The sequence below is a fragment of the Notolepis coatsorum genome (assembly GCF_963971535.1).
Source record: "Notolepis coatsorum genome assembly, chromosome: 2".
NCBI classification, from domain to species: domain Eukaryota; kingdom Metazoa; phylum Chordata; class Actinopteri; order Aulopiformes; family Paralepididae; genus Notolepis; species Notolepis coatsorum.
The window spans coordinates 172,691,633-172,709,208 of NC_140166.1; the positions used below are offsets into that span (position 1 = coordinate 172,691,633).

General features: G+C 45.8%; 1 protein-coding gene across 3 annotated transcripts in view; it reads left to right on the forward strand.

Annotated features, from left to right (window-relative positions):
• The window catches only part of lpp (LIM domain containing preferred translocation partner in lipoma), a 411,859-nt gene that overhangs the window by 293,682 nt on the left and 100,601 nt on the right, over positions 1 to 17,576 (forward strand). The gene's annotated exons all lie outside the window — the stretch shown is intronic.

Below are 17,576 nucleotides of genomic sequence, written 5' to 3' on the forward strand. Positions count from 1 at the left end.
GTCTATACTGCTCATAATTACATCTTTTTTTTTAGCATTTTTACAGCTTTTTCTGGCCACGCAAGACCGACAGAGGAGAGAGGGAGAACGGGAGGAGAAGTAGGGAAGACATGCTGCAAATGGTCACCGGGTGTGTGAAACGAACCCGGGACGACCGTTTCGCGACTCAGCGCGCTATATGGTGTGGAGCGCCCCTCATAATAACATCTTGACTGTCGACTACAGTATGTCAACAGAACAAGGCTTTTTCTTTTCTTTTTCTTAAATTATTTTTATATTATTGCGAATATCACTCTAAATTCTATGTGGTTAGTCGGAATGAATCACAAAATCTAAATAATGATTTTTTTCTCAAATATATCTATATATTATTTTTTGGGGGTGTAACGGTACACGTATCCGTACCGAACTGTTTCAGTACTGGACCTTCGGTTCAGTACGCGCTTTGTACCGAACGAATACACAAATACAACGTTACTTTAACCACTAACGGAACGCACGTGCGGAATGTTTGCGTGCAGAATTGTATTCAAAACTCCATGTTCACCCCCTTCCCAAAATATAACTTGTGCAAAGGGTCGGATGTTGTTCGTTCAGCCCACATACACCACTAGATTACCTGTAATTTAGCATAGCCTCATAGTAGTATGGTGAATGCACACGGCAAGCCAGAGCTAGAAGACCTACCCGCCCCCCCACACACACACACCCTCTCTCTCTGTGTGTGAGGAGGAAGTGGTGCTATAGAGAAGGGGCTGTCTCTCAGAGATCAAAGTAATGAACGTTTACGGCATATACAGTAGGAACGACATTCATAAACAGCAACGCGCCTCCGAACAAGGTGTGATAAACATGAAGCGATATCTTTTCCTTGGCATGAAACGGGAAATAGTAATCAAACCATTATGGACCTGCATGACGCTTCTGTCTCTATTCAATAAAGTTTTACCCTGAGGGATGATTTACAATAAAGTCCTAAAAACTGAAAAGTAGGCTACTTACATTCTTGATGCTAGAACTGCCAAAAGAGCGTTAGCATAAACAAGAAGGTAGGCCAGCTGTAGTTTATATAGCTTGCATAAAACTGTTAATAAAACAGTTTAATAGTTTATTACAGTTTATTAAAACAAGTTAATAAAAATCGGAGTCCAAATCACATCGATGGTCGCGGTTGGATTGTTACTACTGGCACGTTCTTCTTCAGCTCAATGACGTTGTGTGTCTCCTATCCGTCATGCAGCGCATTCAGGCCCACGCCCACGGGGGCTGTTTTTTTTCCACAATCTAATATATATATTTTTTTTAAACAAGTGAATTATTCATTTGAATATAGAATATTCATTGACAGCCCTACTTAACAGTAACTGCACACTACATCATCCCTGAGTGGAACATGGAAAGCCACACTTTCCCCCACTGTACCGAAAACCCGTACCGAACCGTGGTTTTTGTGTACCGTTACACCCCTATTATTTTTAGATATTATACTTTATACTTTCACAGAACATCCGGTGGCCTAGACTCACACAGCTGGGGGGAAAAGGACAGTAGATCACGAAATGGATTCATGGAAGAAAATAAAGCCATCCATTATCAACCGATGGCTGTAAACACTCTTTTCAAAAGGATCTTTAAATGTTTAACGGATAAGTAACATTGTAGACATGCAAGCGACCCTTCACACACGCACACACACGCACGCACGCACGCACGCACGCACGCACGCACGCACGCACGCACGCACGCACGCACACACACACACACACACACACACACACACACACACACACACACACACTCTCTCTGACACTCACACGCACACACCCAACAAAACCCACCCAGATACACGCATACATACGCATATGCACGCAATAACTCACTCAAAGAATCGTATGACTGATCCGCCAATCCACTCATTGTTTTGGTAAAACTGAGTCCGCTAAGCTGCTATAATCACTCGTTTAGTGCTACCACAACAAATTACTTTTATTTTTATTTTTAGATATCCCAATCCAATAAAACTTCAATCCCATACGAACCGACACAAATGGAGCAGTCCATTTGCTGCTGTTGTTGTTGTTGTTTTTGTTGTTGTTGTTGTTATTATTGTTATTATTATCACCCTAATAAGCCATTTTCCCCCCACAAGTGCTGTCTCTACATCCTATAAAGCCGTTGTCATTTCCGCGGACAATGAGGGATGTCAGATTGCGAGCTGAGTGAAAGCCCCTCTTCTTAAAAGCCTGTTTCTAAAGCTTCAGCCGCATTGACACTAAAGAGCATTTTGTGTTTTTTAAAGTCCATCATCATTTAATCTGTGGATAAATATGCCTCTGAGTGATAATCTCTCTGTTCGGCCCGCGCTGCTGATTGTGCAAGAAATGCAAGTAAAGCTACTGTCAAAAAAGAGAGAGAGAGAGAGAGAAAGAGGAGACGAAACAATGGGTTTAAGGTGCGATGTGGCATGTGTGTACCAGGAAGTGAAACGGTACCGTACCCCTGATAGGTGAGTGGAGGTTTAGAGGAACGGATTAGTGCTGTTTAACGGGTCTCTTTCATCGGGGCTCTCGCTGCGTTCCACGTTAACATGCATTCCGTGTTTGCAAATCACTTAAGCTCAGCGGCTAGCGTTATACAGTAGATAAACTTTATTTTTTATGCCATGTACACAGTACATTCTGGAAAATAAATTCACATGATTGTTGTGGATTTTGTGAAACGCTATTGATGCTTTAGGATCCTCTCTTCATAGTCGCACGGTTCCTGAAAAGTTGTCATGTTCACGGAAAAGACTCTCTTAATTGAATGCTTGCCAATCATTTAGGTGTTTTAGAAGAAAAAATATAGGAGCAGGCCTTTTTAATTGCTACTTTTTAATTGCATATTAGTCTAAACAGGTTTTTTTTTGTGCAGTCATGGGATCAGTTCACTGGTTGGAACGACCCGTTCTTTCCCGAAGGTTTTGTTTTATTGATGCTATGTTGTCTCGTGTCAAGTATAGTTGACCCATGTTAAGCTGCCAACAGATGATCAGCGCTCTGCCCTCCGTGAAGCAGGGTGCCGGCACCAGTATGATAATCTAGTTGATGGTCGTCATGGAGGTGCAGCTGCCAGCAGGACGGTTATCATGCAATACTGTTTGCCATGTAATCTAATACTTTTTTTCCCGCCGGGTTATGTCAGGTCAGGTAGATCATTGGTTCTCAAATCTTGTCATGTCAATGACCCCCAAATAGTTGTGATTTTGCCCCGAATTCCATAGTCAATAATGTAAGTAGGTGGGCAAACAAGCAATTGAGAGAGTGAAACCTATGATCAGGATAGTCATTCTTGTACAGTATACTTTCATTGGGCTAAACTTCTTGTGAATAGAATATTAGTGAAATTAAACTACTACTCATTTTGCTGAGGACCCCTTGGAACCCTCTCAAGGAACCCTGGGGATCCCCGGACCCCACTTTGAGAACCACTGGGGTTGATGAGGTTGGCAGAAAATGACTGATGAAAACAAAGAGAGATAATGAATTTCTCCACAATCTGTTTACATGATCCACCCTTGTTTGAGAGTTGCTGTTGCTTACATCTGTATTCCCACCGGTAGTGCTCTGCGTGGTCAGCTGCGACTGAACTTTGAGTACAGCGCTCTGTGGCAATTTCCGAGCGGTGCACCACGCCAAGGGTGGGCGCTGCCATCTATCTAGCTGTCCTCTACCGCTCCCCCTGTAGGAAAACATCGGTTCAGCCAGCCCAATGCAAAGCCATTCTGCCAGTGATTATGTGCAGAGGCCTTTACTTTCATACCACACACTGACACACATTTCACCACTGTGGCAGACATGTTGTAAGCAGACTGCTTTTATAGACTGTAAACAAGGATTTGGTCACCGATGCGGAAGTACATTTCCTCATTGTTGTCAAGGAAAGTTTCTTCAATGTCTAGACCTTGTTTTCTTTGTTTTTTTAAACAAAATACCTTGGTTGTAAGTTGTCCCTGCTTGGCGATACAGAAGGTGATGATAGGAGAGGTGAAAACAAGGAGAGGTCAAGGCAGCGCATTATTGCGAAAGCATACAAATGTAAACATGTTGATGGGACCAGTGGGATGGTCCGCTAGGGGGAATTAACATTGATAGTTTCTGCTAGCAGGTAATACATCAAGTGTCAAGGTGGCTCTAGATGTTTTTGAACCACTAAAGTCCAAGCCCATTACCCATTACAGACCCTTGTCAGTTAACTGGCCTGCTGATATTCATTATAGACATTGCTATTTTACAGTTTTTGTGTATTCATTCCAAGTCCAACCACAAAATCGGTGTTGGTATATATACCTGAATATATACAGAAACTGTGGGATACATAGCCAACCGTTGACATTCCCTTCCTCCTCTGGTTATCTTGTTCCTGGCGACATCTCTTTGATCCAGACACGGGACACCAGACAGATCCTCCACTGGGGGAACAGCTGTCTTGCCGCTTCACTTTTTATCCGGGCAGTCGAAGCAAAAGAGACAAAGCCTTGAGGTTGGGTTATTTGCAGGACACGGTCCTATCAGGGTGTCAGGTGAGAGCCTCCACCCCCCACCCTCCAACCTCCACTTAATACGTCCGGACAGGATGGCAGTTCCACGATGGGTGGTGCACACAGGTTTATTCAGGGCTGGAGCAGCCGGGCGGTGATCTGCTAGCGGCCACACCCTGCACTGTCTGCCTGCGCAGCACTGTCATGCTGTATCAGACAACGTGCAGAAGTATAGCCACTTACTGTATAGCCTGCTTGTATCAGACAACGTGCAGAAGTGGTCATTTACTGTATAACCTGAATGTATCAGTTAGCATGCAGAAATGCTAATTTACTGTATAGCCTGAATGTATCAGATAGCATGCAGACATGCTAATTTACTGTATAGCCGAATGTATCAGATAGCATGCAGAAATGCTAATTTACTGTATAGCCTGAATGTATCAGATAGCATGCAGAAATGCTAATTTACTGTATAGCCTGCATGTATCAGATAGCATGCAGAAATGCTCATTTACTGTATAGCCTGAATGTATCAGATAGCATGCAGAAATGCTCATTTACTGTATAGCCTGAATGTATCAGATAGCATGCAGAAATGCAAATGTTCTGTATAGCCTGAATGTATCGGATAGCATGCAGAAATGCTAATTTACTGTATAGCCTGAATGTATCAGACAACGTGCAGAAGTGGTCACTTATAGCCTACACACATTCCTCTTGTTTTGATTACTACAGTTAATCTGGGGGTTGCTTGACAACCACATCACTGCACAGCCCCCAATGGTCCGTCACCAAGTCTTTACAGCTTACATGCTTCTTGCCGCTCAAGAGCAAGTGGTGGTGACCCCAAACCATAAGTGTCGACATACTGGGCAACCAACCACCAGCAAGTTGGTGCAGCTGTTAACCCAGTCATCACCGAATTTAGCACCAACCTCCAATAAAATATAATAATAATAATAAACTTTATTTGTATAGCACCTTTCATACAGAAACTGCAGTTCAAAGTGCTTCACAACAGAAAAAAGACAGGCATAAAATGAGCACAAAGTGCAGACATATAAAATCACAGTTTTTCACATTAGGATCTAACATCCCAACAGGCCACCTTGTTTTTTTGGTTTGATTCAGTTTTAAATATACAATAATAAAAAGAGTAAGATAAAATAGACAGAGTAAAATAGTGCAATAGTGCAGTGCAATAGAATAGATCAAATAATTATTTTTACAGTGCAATAAAATTGTTCTGGATTACTGTTCAACAGTTCAAAGTCGTCTTTACCTTCTCTGTTTGGTATCCACAGTTTAAAACTTGACAGTCTTCCCTCCTGTTTGATACCCACTTTGACCCTTCGAACCTCCCACTCAGGGCAAACCTCCCTCTCAGGGTGCAGTTCTAGGCCTGGGTCTCTTGTCTTGTTTGATACCCATCCAACCCGAGTCCCCAAGGTGTACAGTAGGAGAACAATTTACTGAATTGAGCTGATATGTAGCGGGAAATTCATGTCTCCAGCGTAATTACTGTAAGGCTTCCATTGTTGCCCATGAAAAGCCTGAACAAAAAACTGTGAAGCAATCATAAAGCATGGAGGGAAGCAATTATTCCTCTCTTATTCATGTTAAAATGATTCTGTGCTGTCAAGAGAAGACTCCCTAACAAGATGCTTCAACCACTCCCCCCCCCCCCCCCCCCCCCCCCCCCCCCAGCGCCCTCTCGATGTGAAACCAGTCAAACAGACCTCGAAACCGCCACCCGAATGTGACGCCCTTGTGCTAGTACGTACCGCAGCCTCCCGGAGCCCCTGGGGGGTCGACAGCAGTACGTACCGCAGCCTCCCGGAGCCCCTGGGGGGTCGACAGCAGTACGTACCGCAGCCCCCCGGAGCCCCTGGGGGGTCGACAGCAGTACGTACCGCAGCCCCCGGAGCCCCTGGGGGGTCGACAGCAGTACGTACTGCAGCCTCCCGGAGCCCCTGGGGGGTCGACAGCAGTACGTACCGCAGCCTCCCGGAGCCCCTGGGGGGTCGACAGCAGTACGTACCGCAGCCCCCCGGAGCCCCTGGGGGGTCGACAGCAGTACGTACCGCAGCCTCCTGGAGCCCCTGGGGGGTCGACAGCAGTACGTACCGCAGCCTCCTGGAGCCCCTGGGGGGTCGACAGCAGTACGTACCGCAGCCTCCCGGAGCCCCTGGGGGGTCGACAGCAGTACGTACCGCAGCCCCCCGGAGCCCCTGGGGGGTCGACAGCAGTACGTGCCGCAGCCTCCCGGAGCCCCTGGGGGGTCGACAGCAGTACGTACCGCAGCCTCCCGGAGCCCCTGGGGGGTCGACAGCAGTACGTACCGCAGCCTCCCGGAGCCCCTGGGGGGTCGACAGCAGTACGTACCGCAGCCCCCGGAGCCCCTGGGGGGTCGACAGCAGTACGTACCACAGCCTCCCGGAGCCCCTGGGGGGTCGACAGCAGTACGTACCGCGGCCTCCCGGAGCCCCTGGGGGGTCGACAGCAGTACGTACCGCGGCCTCCCGGAGCCCCTGGGGGGTCGACAGCAGTACATACCGCAGCCTCCCGGAGCCCCTGGGGGGTCAACAAGTACATACCGCAGCCTCCCGGAGCCCCTGGGGGGTCGACAGCAGTACGTACCGCAGTCCCCCGGAGCCCCTGGGGGGTGCTAGTACGTACCGCGGCCTCCCGGAGCCCCTGGAGGGTCGACAGCAGGAGGGGACGAGGGCGTCGCTATCGACACGAGTCGTGGACTCTGAGACGAACGACATCTTCCACTCCGAGAGGGCAGAGAGCAGAGAGCCTCTTGATGCTGAGGCGAGCCCCAATCGAGCCCAGACCCATGACCCACACGAGCCTGGTGGGGGTAGGGGGGGGGGGGGTGGCTGTCGATGCTGAGGCAACCCCCCCTTGAGGTTGAGAGGAAGTGGAGGCTTTAGATGTCTACAGGAGCTGTAGGTCCCAAGGCAATGCAGCAAGAAGGGAGCGGGGATACGTGGGCTGTCTCGATCCCAGAGTGGCAATGGCGAGACGGGGGGGGGGGGGGGTGGGGGCAAGGGGAAGATACAGAGCCTCTCAAAGCTGAAACGACCCCACGCCAGGGAATCGGGATGGAAGGGGAGATATGGAGTGGTTAACCTCTGTGAGTTGCTGCTGGTGTAACTGAGTGGATAAGGTATAAATGAAGCTTAAAGTCAGAGGCCTGGTTCCTGGCAGCAGATCGGATATATCCACTTTGTTGAGGCGTTATGGTCTTTCCACTTTGTTGAGGCGTTAGGATGTTTCAAGTTTCTTTAATAGTTGTCATACAGAAGTACAGAATACTTTTATACAAAATGCTTCTTACTGTTACGCTCCAGAGACTGTGCAAGACAAGATAAGTATGAAATAAAATAACATAGTATAGCATGTAAATTAGAAGTAAAAAAAATGTGGTCACAGTGTTCAGTATAGACATATGTACAATGTTCGATGCAGAGTAGACGTAACTGAGTTACCATATAATATACAATACTGTGTAGTGTACTAATATACAATACTATATAGTGCAAGGCAGAAATAGGATGAGGTGCAATTTAGGTACAATTTACAGTAGGTGTACGAGTTGTAGTGCAAATCCTTTATCAATAAATATAAAGTGTGTTTGTGTGATCTAAAGTGTGGAGAGTGGGTGCTGCAGTGTGTTGTTTGTTTAAGTGAGTGTGTGCGTGTGGGTGTGTGTGCTGTGTGCATTTGATGGTTGTTGCATAGTGTTTATTGTTCGTTTAGCAGCCTGATGGCCTGGGGATAGAAGCTTCTTCTGAGTCTTTCTGTGCTCGCCTTAAGACTCCGGTATCGCTTGCCTGACCGCAGCAGTTCAAAGAGGCAGTTGTTCGGGTGGCTCGAGTCCTTAATAATTCTCTTAGCCTTCCCCTTGCACCGCTTGTTGTAAATGTTCTGGAGGGTGGGAAGCCCCCCTCCAATTGTGCGTTCGGCTGAACGTGTCACTCTTTGTAGTCTGCTACGGTCTTGTGCAGTGCTATTCCCAAACCAGGAGGTGATGTTGCCAGTCAGGATGCTCTCTATTGTACATGAGTAGAAGTTCCTAAGGATCTTCTGACTGACTTGGAACTTCCTTAGGCGCCTGAGGAAGTAGAGGCGTTGTCGTGCCTTCTTCACAACACTGTCAATGTGTGTGGTCCATGTCAAATCCTCGGATATGTGGGCTCCGAGGTACTTGAAACTGTTCACTCTCTCAACCGGTGCCCCGTCGATGCTGAGGGGGCTGTAGTCCTTGACCCCCGACCTCCTGAAGTCCACAATCATCTCTTTTGTTTTGCTGACGTTCAGGGAGAGGCAGTTCTCCTGACACCACTGTGACAGGTTCTCTACCTCTTCCAGGTAGGCCCTTTCGTCGTTGGCAGAGATCAGGCCCACCACTACTGTGTCATCAGCAAATTTGATGATGGTGTTGTTGTTCCGCTGTGCTACGCAGTCATGTGTGTACAGGGAGTAGAGGAGGGGGCTCAGAACACAGCCCTGGGGGGCCCCTATGTTGAGCGTGATGGATGAGGAGGTGCAGTTGCCTGCTCTTACCACCTGGGGTCTGCCCGTCAGGAAGTCCAAGACCCACTGGCAGAGGTCATAGTTCAAGCCCAGGTCCCTGAGCTTGGCTATGAGTTTGGAGGGGACTATGGTATTGAATGCTGAGCTGTAGTCGATGAACAGCATTCTCGCATAGTTCCCCTGCCTCTTGTCCAGGTGTGATGCTGCTGTGTGCAGCACATGGGCTATGGCGTCCTCCGTGGACCTGTTGGGGCGATATGCAAATTGCAGAGGGTCCAGGTTGATGGGGAGGGAGGAACAGATGTAGCCCTTCACTAGCTTCTCAAAGCACTTCATGGCTATGGAGGTGAGGGCTACAGGGCGGTAGTCGTTGAGGCAAGCGGGCGTAGATTTTTTGGGTACAGGGATGATGGTGGACTTCTTCAGACAGGTGGGGATGACAGCCTGTTCCAAGGACAGGTTGAAGATGTCAGTGAATACCGGGGCCAGTTGGTCGGCACAGACTTTTAGGACGCGGCCGGGGATGCCGTCTGGTCCTGCTGCCTTCCTGATATTCACTTTTTTAAAGATCCGTCTCACCTCATGCTCTGTTACCCTGAACACTGAGTCTCTATCAGCAGACCCCCCCCCCCCCCCATTGCCGTGGTTTGTAGGCTGGTGTTTTTATTCACAGCCTCAAACCTCGCATAGAAGGAATTGAGATCATTTGCTAAGGAGATGTCATTGTTCAGTTTGAGGGAGGTGCCTTTGTAATCTGTCATTGCTCTGAGGCCCTGCCACATGCCTCTAGAGTCAGCCTGTTCGAACTGAAGTTCAACTTTATCCCTGTAACGCCGTTTTGCCTCTTTTACTGCTCTACTGACGTTGTATCTTGCCATCTTGTGTTCTTCCATGTTGCCTGTCTCCAGCCCGGTGTTGTATGCTGATGTGCGCACTTTCAGAGCCTCACGGACGGATTTGTCTACCTAGGGCTTTTGATTTGGGTAGATTTTAATTGTGGTGGAGGGGATTGTTTCTTCTACCAGAGTACAGACATAGTCAAGCACCGTTTCAGTGTATTCGTTAATATTGGCTGTGTTATCACGGAATACACTCCAGTCTGTGCATTCAAGTGCAGCTTGGAGTGACTCCTCTGACGTCACGGCCCAACGCTTAACCTCTCGCGAGACCACCGGCGTTCGCTTGAGACTTTGTTTATACTTTGGCAAAAGGAATATGGCGGCGTGATCGGACTTACCGAATGGACTAAGAGCCTGTGACTTATACCCATTCTTAAATTGCGAGTATACATGGTCTAATATGTTCTCGCCTCTGGTGGGACAGGTCACATGCTGATAGAAATTCGGCAACACCTTTTTAAGACGCGCGCTGTTGAAATCACCCAGAACCAAAATGGCAGCGTCAACGCTAGCTATCTGTTGTTTGTTTACCTCGTTGTGAAGTTTTGAAAGTGCGACCCCAGTGTTCGCGTGTGGTGGAATGTACACTCCGATGAGGATGATGGACGTATCCACTTTGTTGAGGCGTTATGGTCTTTCCACTTTGTTGAGGCGTTAGGATGTATCCACTTTTTTGAGGCGTTAGGATGTATCCACTTTGTTGAGGCGTTAGGATGTATCCACTTTGTTGAGGCGTTAGGATGTATCCACTTTGTTGAGGCGTTAGGATGTATCCACTTTGTTGAGGCGTTAGGATGTATCCACTTTGTTGAGGCGTTAGGATGTATCCACTTTGTTGAGGTGTTAGGATGTATTCACTTTGTTGAGGCGTTAGGATGTATCCACTTTGTTGAGGTGTTAGGATGTATCCACTTTGTTGAGGCGTTAGGATGTATCCACTTTGTTGAGGTGTTAGGATGTATCCACTTTGTTGAGGCGTTAGGATGTATTCACTTTGTTGAGGCGTTAGGATGTATCCACTTTGTTGAGGCGTTAGGATGTATCCACTTTGTTGAGGCGTTAGGATGTATCCACTTTGTTGAGGCGTTAGGATGTATCCACTTTGTTGAGGCGTTAGGATGTATCCACTTTGTTGAGGCGTTAGGATGTATCCACTTTGTTGAGGTGTTAGGATGTATTCACTTTGTTGAGGCGTTGGGATGTATTCAACCACCTGCTCTCATTGAAAACAACAGCAAACAAACAGCTGCATATTTTCTTCATTTCAGTTGTAGTGAGTCCAGAATTAACTGAAAATGTCAAATCTAAGCCTTGCCCTTTAATTTACAAAACAGCCAATTGCAACAGCTAAAAGCGGCAAAATCCCCATTTATTTCGCCCGAGACGGTTCTGTTTACATGGCAACAGAATAGGGCAATTTGAGGAAACAAAACAGGAATATTGTACCTCTTTGAGGAGTGCCCCTCTTTATTTAGTCTGATTCGTTGTGATGTCATCCACCTTATTATAGCTGAGAGCCTGTGGAGTTGCTGGGGATTTAAAGGGAAAGTCCACCCTAAAATAGAATTCAAATATGTTATTTCTAAAATAAGGTACAACTCTGTTTCAATTTGTGAATATGAACACGTCTTTATGCTGCATAGAGGGATCTGGTGATGATGTCATGATGATGAAATCCTGGAGCTCCTCCATAGACGGTGAATAATGGAACAACTCACAGGACACTATGACGTTACCCATGGTGATTTTACTGGGATATGGGTATTTCCTGATTCAGAGAGCTATAAACCATTCATATAAAACTAATTTGGATGTAATAGGTCAAACTAATAGTCACCAACTAATTGTCAGTAGACCAACTAAAAAAAGACTCACTCCATGACATCACAAATTCACGATTTCCAGTTTAGGGGAGACAGTCCTCTCGCGTTTGGAACTGTCCCCGAGATCATTAGAACAGCGCAATGTGAATTCAGTTTTTCTGGTGGATTTTCCTCTTTGAAGAGCCGGGGCCCCCCTGCTCTCTAGAGGATGGTTCTGGCACGGCACGGTAGATTTGCACGTCCGACGTGTCGATTCCCTCAGAGTTAATGAGGCCCACTGTTTGGCTTTCCATTATCAGCCTGCCCCACTCTGAGCCCGAGCGAGCAGGGCACAGTCATGCTTCATAAAGTTCCAAGACATTCCTTGATACACTGTGGACAGTAAATACAGCTCAGCGTTTTCTCATTGTCCTCCGCCGGGCCGCTGTTAGATGCTCCAGTAGGATTGCTGCTACGCGGACTTGATGAAAATGTAAATGGTCGCCTAATACGCTGAAGAAGAAAAGAAAAGGATTGCTGCAGGTTAATAATGTTGCCCTCATTAACCCACATGCTGCTTCACGTGAAGATTTTCGTAGAATCAAATATTGTATCGTTGAAAGGTGGGAATACTTTGTTTGTGCAGCGGTGGTCCTTAACACATCCTGCGCCATAAACGTTGTACGACGGGTTTCAAGTTCATGCGACTTCTGCCAATCCACGGCGTACGACGTTATTGAGATCATATTTCATATTTTCGCCATGTTATTCATATTTCCCTTACGGAGCCTGGTCTGATGCTGTGTGAGCCGGCACAACTCTGCAACGCTTCAATACTGCCCCCTGGTGGATGATCGGCGAGTTGCCAAACCGGAAATGGCCGGTTGGATCTCGTTGCGTCTCCGAAATGCTTCCGACCACTCGCATATCGTTGCGGGACTCTAGCCACACACCGTGGATATGGATCGCTGCCATAACTCAATAATCGACATGATTTGGGCGTGTATTATTATTATACAAACCGAAAATGGATCGACTCGATCCCCATCAAATAACTGGGATATTTTTGCTCTAGTCTCATCGCCCAACGGTAAGAGGATGTTGACGTTACTTTCAGCCTGTTTGTTTATTATTATCCATGCAAACTGCTCTGATCTATATATCACCCATACTACATAAAGCATTTAACGACGATCACGGAATTATAAACGACCCCCCCCCCCCTCCGTTCATCCGCGCATGATCAGTCATAACGCTTAGGATCATGTACAGTTGAAATTTTTAATATAGCATGGATCGGCAACAAACGGCATTTGATAATCTATGCGTTTATGCCAGATATCTCACGTTCTAGGAATTACTGCAGAAAACGATAAAAACATATTTATATTCTAGACGGTATTTTCGTATGAATGTATGCATGAAAAAGTAAAACGTTCCTACATCCTGAACGATAGATAATCGATGTTGAATGGGCCATAGTAATGTCAATTTAGCAATACAATTTAAAAAGTTATAGCCCTGCAAAGAAGGTGAACATCTCCATAGACTTACAGTACTGGCAGAGAATGGTATAAGATGCTGAAAGTACGTGGCAGGGAATGTGTTAAGGGGAGACCACCCCCCTAGATAGGGAAAAAAAAATAAAGGATGAAATCATTTGCAAACATCTTAATTGTAGTCAAAAAAAGAAAAAAAATTACAATTTCTTTGGTCGCATAATTTTTTTACCCAAAAAGGGGCGTGGTCTATTCAAAATGGCCCCTTTTGCATGTTACCCCAAACAAAAACAAAAAAAAATGATATATAGATATTTTCTCATGGTTTTTCATGTTACTATATTAAATACCGAACTTTTTGCTAGAGGATTTTTTGATATGCCACCCGAACAGGAATTTATGACCTTTTATGACCCCCTAGTCATTAACACTTTAATCGCCATGGGTTAAATTCATAATTTACCATCCCTCGCCAGCTCTATTTGTCTATGGAGAAGTTCCCCTTCTTTGCAGGGCTATAACTTTTTAAATTCTATTGCTAAATTGCCATTATTATGGCCCATTCAATGTCCTATATGTATTGTTCAGGGTGTAGCAACGTTAAACTTTTTCATTCACATATTCATACTAAAATATGGTCTAAAGTATAAGTATGTTTTTATCGTTTTCTGCAGCTTTCTTCAGAACGTGATTTATAGCCCTAAATGCATTATATTGATGATCAAATACAGTTTGGTAGGAATCTGTGCGAGATAAAAAAATTTCAACTGGACGTGGTTCTAGAAGTTTCTACGCATCATCTGATGATGACCGGATGGGCGGGGGATCGTTTATAATTCCGTGGGCAGCGTTAGATGATTCATCCAGAGTGGGTCATATGTTCATCAGATCAGTTAGTATAGAAGACGTTAGAAAATAACGCTGAATCTTACCGTGGCTTCCTCGCGCCGCTGGCAGATGAGCGTGGAACAGAATCTTTTCTATTATGGGATGGAGAAATGCCCGATCCATTTCCAGGTTGTATAATAGTATATACGTCCAAATCATGTTGTTTTTTCGAGTTATTTGCACCGATCGATGTTCACTGTGTCAATACGGAGTCTCTCTAACGATAGCGAGTGCCCGGACCACATATGGATGAGCACTACCGGTTCAAAGGTTAATTTCCGGCTGGCGATCTGCCGATCTGCCACCAGATGGCGCTCTTGAACCGCTAGAGAGTTGAGTGGAGCTTTGCACTGTGTCTCAGGGCTCCGGAAAGGAAATATGATTTCGATGACAGATTTTTGAAATATTGACATCAAAGACGAGTTACGGCGTCTTCGGCAGAATGAGCATGGCTAGGAATGACGTGTAAACTCGTTCACGGCGATCATAGTGTTAAAAATAATTTTTTCATAAATTTTTTGTATAAAATGTTCAAAAAATCTGGATGAGTGATATATCAAAAATTTGCTCTAATTAAAATTAAATCTAATTAGCGTGTTTCCCTCAAGATTCAAGAGATTTATTCGTCACATACATACACGAGATTGATTGATTGATTGAAACGTTTATTAACAGATTGCAGAATGGGTACAGTACAGTACAGCTCAATACATACAATTGTTAAGGGGATGCAGACCAGAGAAAGACTTTCGTCTTGTTTACATCAGGGTCCCCCATTTTCAATTCATCATAACATATATGACATACATGACATACAGATAGACAGTACTGCTACATCTATACATTTATGACATATCAGATTTGCAAATACAGTACTGTTTGTGATACAAAAAGTGTCCAGAAAAAGAGTGTATATACATTTGACATAGAAACTGTACATTGGAGGAGGTTGGGTGGGTGGGGTGGGGTTGGGTGGGTGGGGGCTGTACATTGGAGGTGGGGGGGGGGGGGGGGGGGGTGGGTAGGGGGGACACACACTGAATGAATGAATGAATGAAAACTTTATTTAACAGATTGCAGAATGGGTACAATACAGTACGGCTCAATACATACAATTGTTAAGGGGATGCAGACCTGAGAAAGACGTTTGTCTTGTTTCCATCAGGGTCCCCCTGTTTCCATCAGGGTCCCCCACTGTACATTGGAATACTGACAAAGCCATACTTGGTAATTTACTGTACAACTGGGTTAGGACATTTGTAGGGGCCAGTTTCGAATTGCAGTCTCCCGTAGGTGTTCTTTGAGAGTGTTTTTGAAAGTGGGTAGTGATTCACATTCCTTTACAGCTTTGGGTAGGGCGTCCACATTGATGTGGCATAATTGCGAAACGTGTTTAGTCCCTTGTTTGAGCCGAATCTGGGTTTAACATGATTTGTGGAGCTCCCTCTGGTGTTGTGATCGTGGTATTCACTGACCTTTGGGAAGTATTTTGACATGTACATGGGTACCTTGGTCGCGTAGTGTATCTTGTAGACCAGGCCCATTGCAAGTTGCTGTACTCTGTCGTCTACTCTAAGCCATCCTAGGTTGTAAAAGTGGGCAGGGGTGAGGTGGGTTCTAGGAGTCGGGTCAAGCAGTAGTCTGACTAGCTTGTTTTGAGATGTTTGTAATTTGTTTTTTAGTGCCTTTGAGGTGCTTTGGTACCATGAGGTGCAAGCATAGTCGTAGTACCCTTGAATGAGTGCTCCTGCCAGAGTCTTCAGGGTATTCTTGTTTACCAGAGAGGAGATCCGGTACAAGAATCGAGTTCGTTGGTTGACTTTTTTTATTACATTGGATGCCATTTTGTCACATGAAAGATGTAGTGTAGTGAAATGAAGGTGGCCATGCCCGCCTTGATTGTGCAAAAATACAATATTAAAATAGAATAGATAATAAAATAGACATGCTAAAAGTAATAAGAATACAATACAATGCTAAGCTTTAAGAATAAGAAAAATAAATAACTCATTTTTGCTACACAGCGGTTCAGTCTAATCTGCCGTATTGACAAAACGCTGATTCCTCAGTGAGACACAGAGAGCCGAGAATTAATTAACACGATACCCAGACTGGTCACTAACGTTCCAAACCCATTTCCCCAATGTCACAATTAGGTACCCTTGTCAAAGGTCAGCACCGATCTGGCTCAGGTGTTTATAATATAGAAAAATCTAATCGTAGTATCTTAGCCCGTTCAGCCAGCCGAGTGATCAAGGTAGCTGAAGGTCAGCCGAGTGTCGCCGCTTCCGAAAAGCCCCGGAAAGCCTGGCGCGGCGGAGGGAGGGGGGGGGGGGGGGGGGGGGGCAGAGGATTGTGCCGGGGATGGGGAGGAGATGGAGGAGGGGGGGTCTTACTCGGCTCTTTCTCTCCATGACTGGCAGAAAAATGTCAGACGGGACATGTCAGGCCCAGATAGGCACATATCAGGCAGGATGACAAGAGGCCGTGTGATAAGAGAGGGAGAGAGAGAGGGAGAGAGATAGAGAGAGAGACGGGGCGCAGGCTCACACTCGCAGGAAGGAAGGCACGTGGTCCTACTAACAACTCTAACATCAGGCCCCAACACAGTTCACTTGTACTTCATGTGTAGTATGGTAGTTACAGCAATGCACTGTAGCACAACTCACTGACTAGCAGGCCCATCTATCTCCCTTCTGTTCTATTGCCTTGATATAAAACACGTCTTCAGTTTTAGCCTGGAACCCTTTCATCTAACCCCCCACCTCCCTCTCTCCTGACTCTTATCGTTATTAATGCAAGGATTTGTCAGGGTCATAATGCTCCCTCCATGCACAGGGACGTGCTCCATGGCCTTATGGGTTACAGACCACTGGGGCCAGAGCCAGGGTCAGATTCCTCAGACTGAAGGCTACCAATCGCATGTTAATTAAAGACACAGCAGTTTGGTTAGCCTTGAGGGGGCGTCCTCGTCTACTGAGGTCAGTTTTTATGGATTTGTACTTTGAATGTTGATGCTTTAGTTTAACAGTAAGCTCTGGAGGGTCTAAGCAGCTTTTAGTATTTATTTAATATAGAAGTGGTACCCACAGCTATGTATCTGCTCAAGTTAAAAGACATTGTGAAAAGAGCTGCTCTCTCAGACCATGGCATGCTTTCTGAACAGTGAACTGCTCTCTCAGACCATGGCATGCTTTCTGAATGGTGAACTGCTCTTAGACCATGGCATGCTTTCTGAATGGTGAAACTGCTCTTTTAGACCATGGTATTCTTTCTGAACGGTGAACTGCTTTTTTAGACCATGGCATGCTTTCTGAATGGCAGGATGGCCTGGTGGTTGAGATGCCGACCGTAACCATAAATCAGTTTAATCCCTGGCAGTAAGTAAGTATGTACGTAACTGTAAAATCGTTGGTTTCAT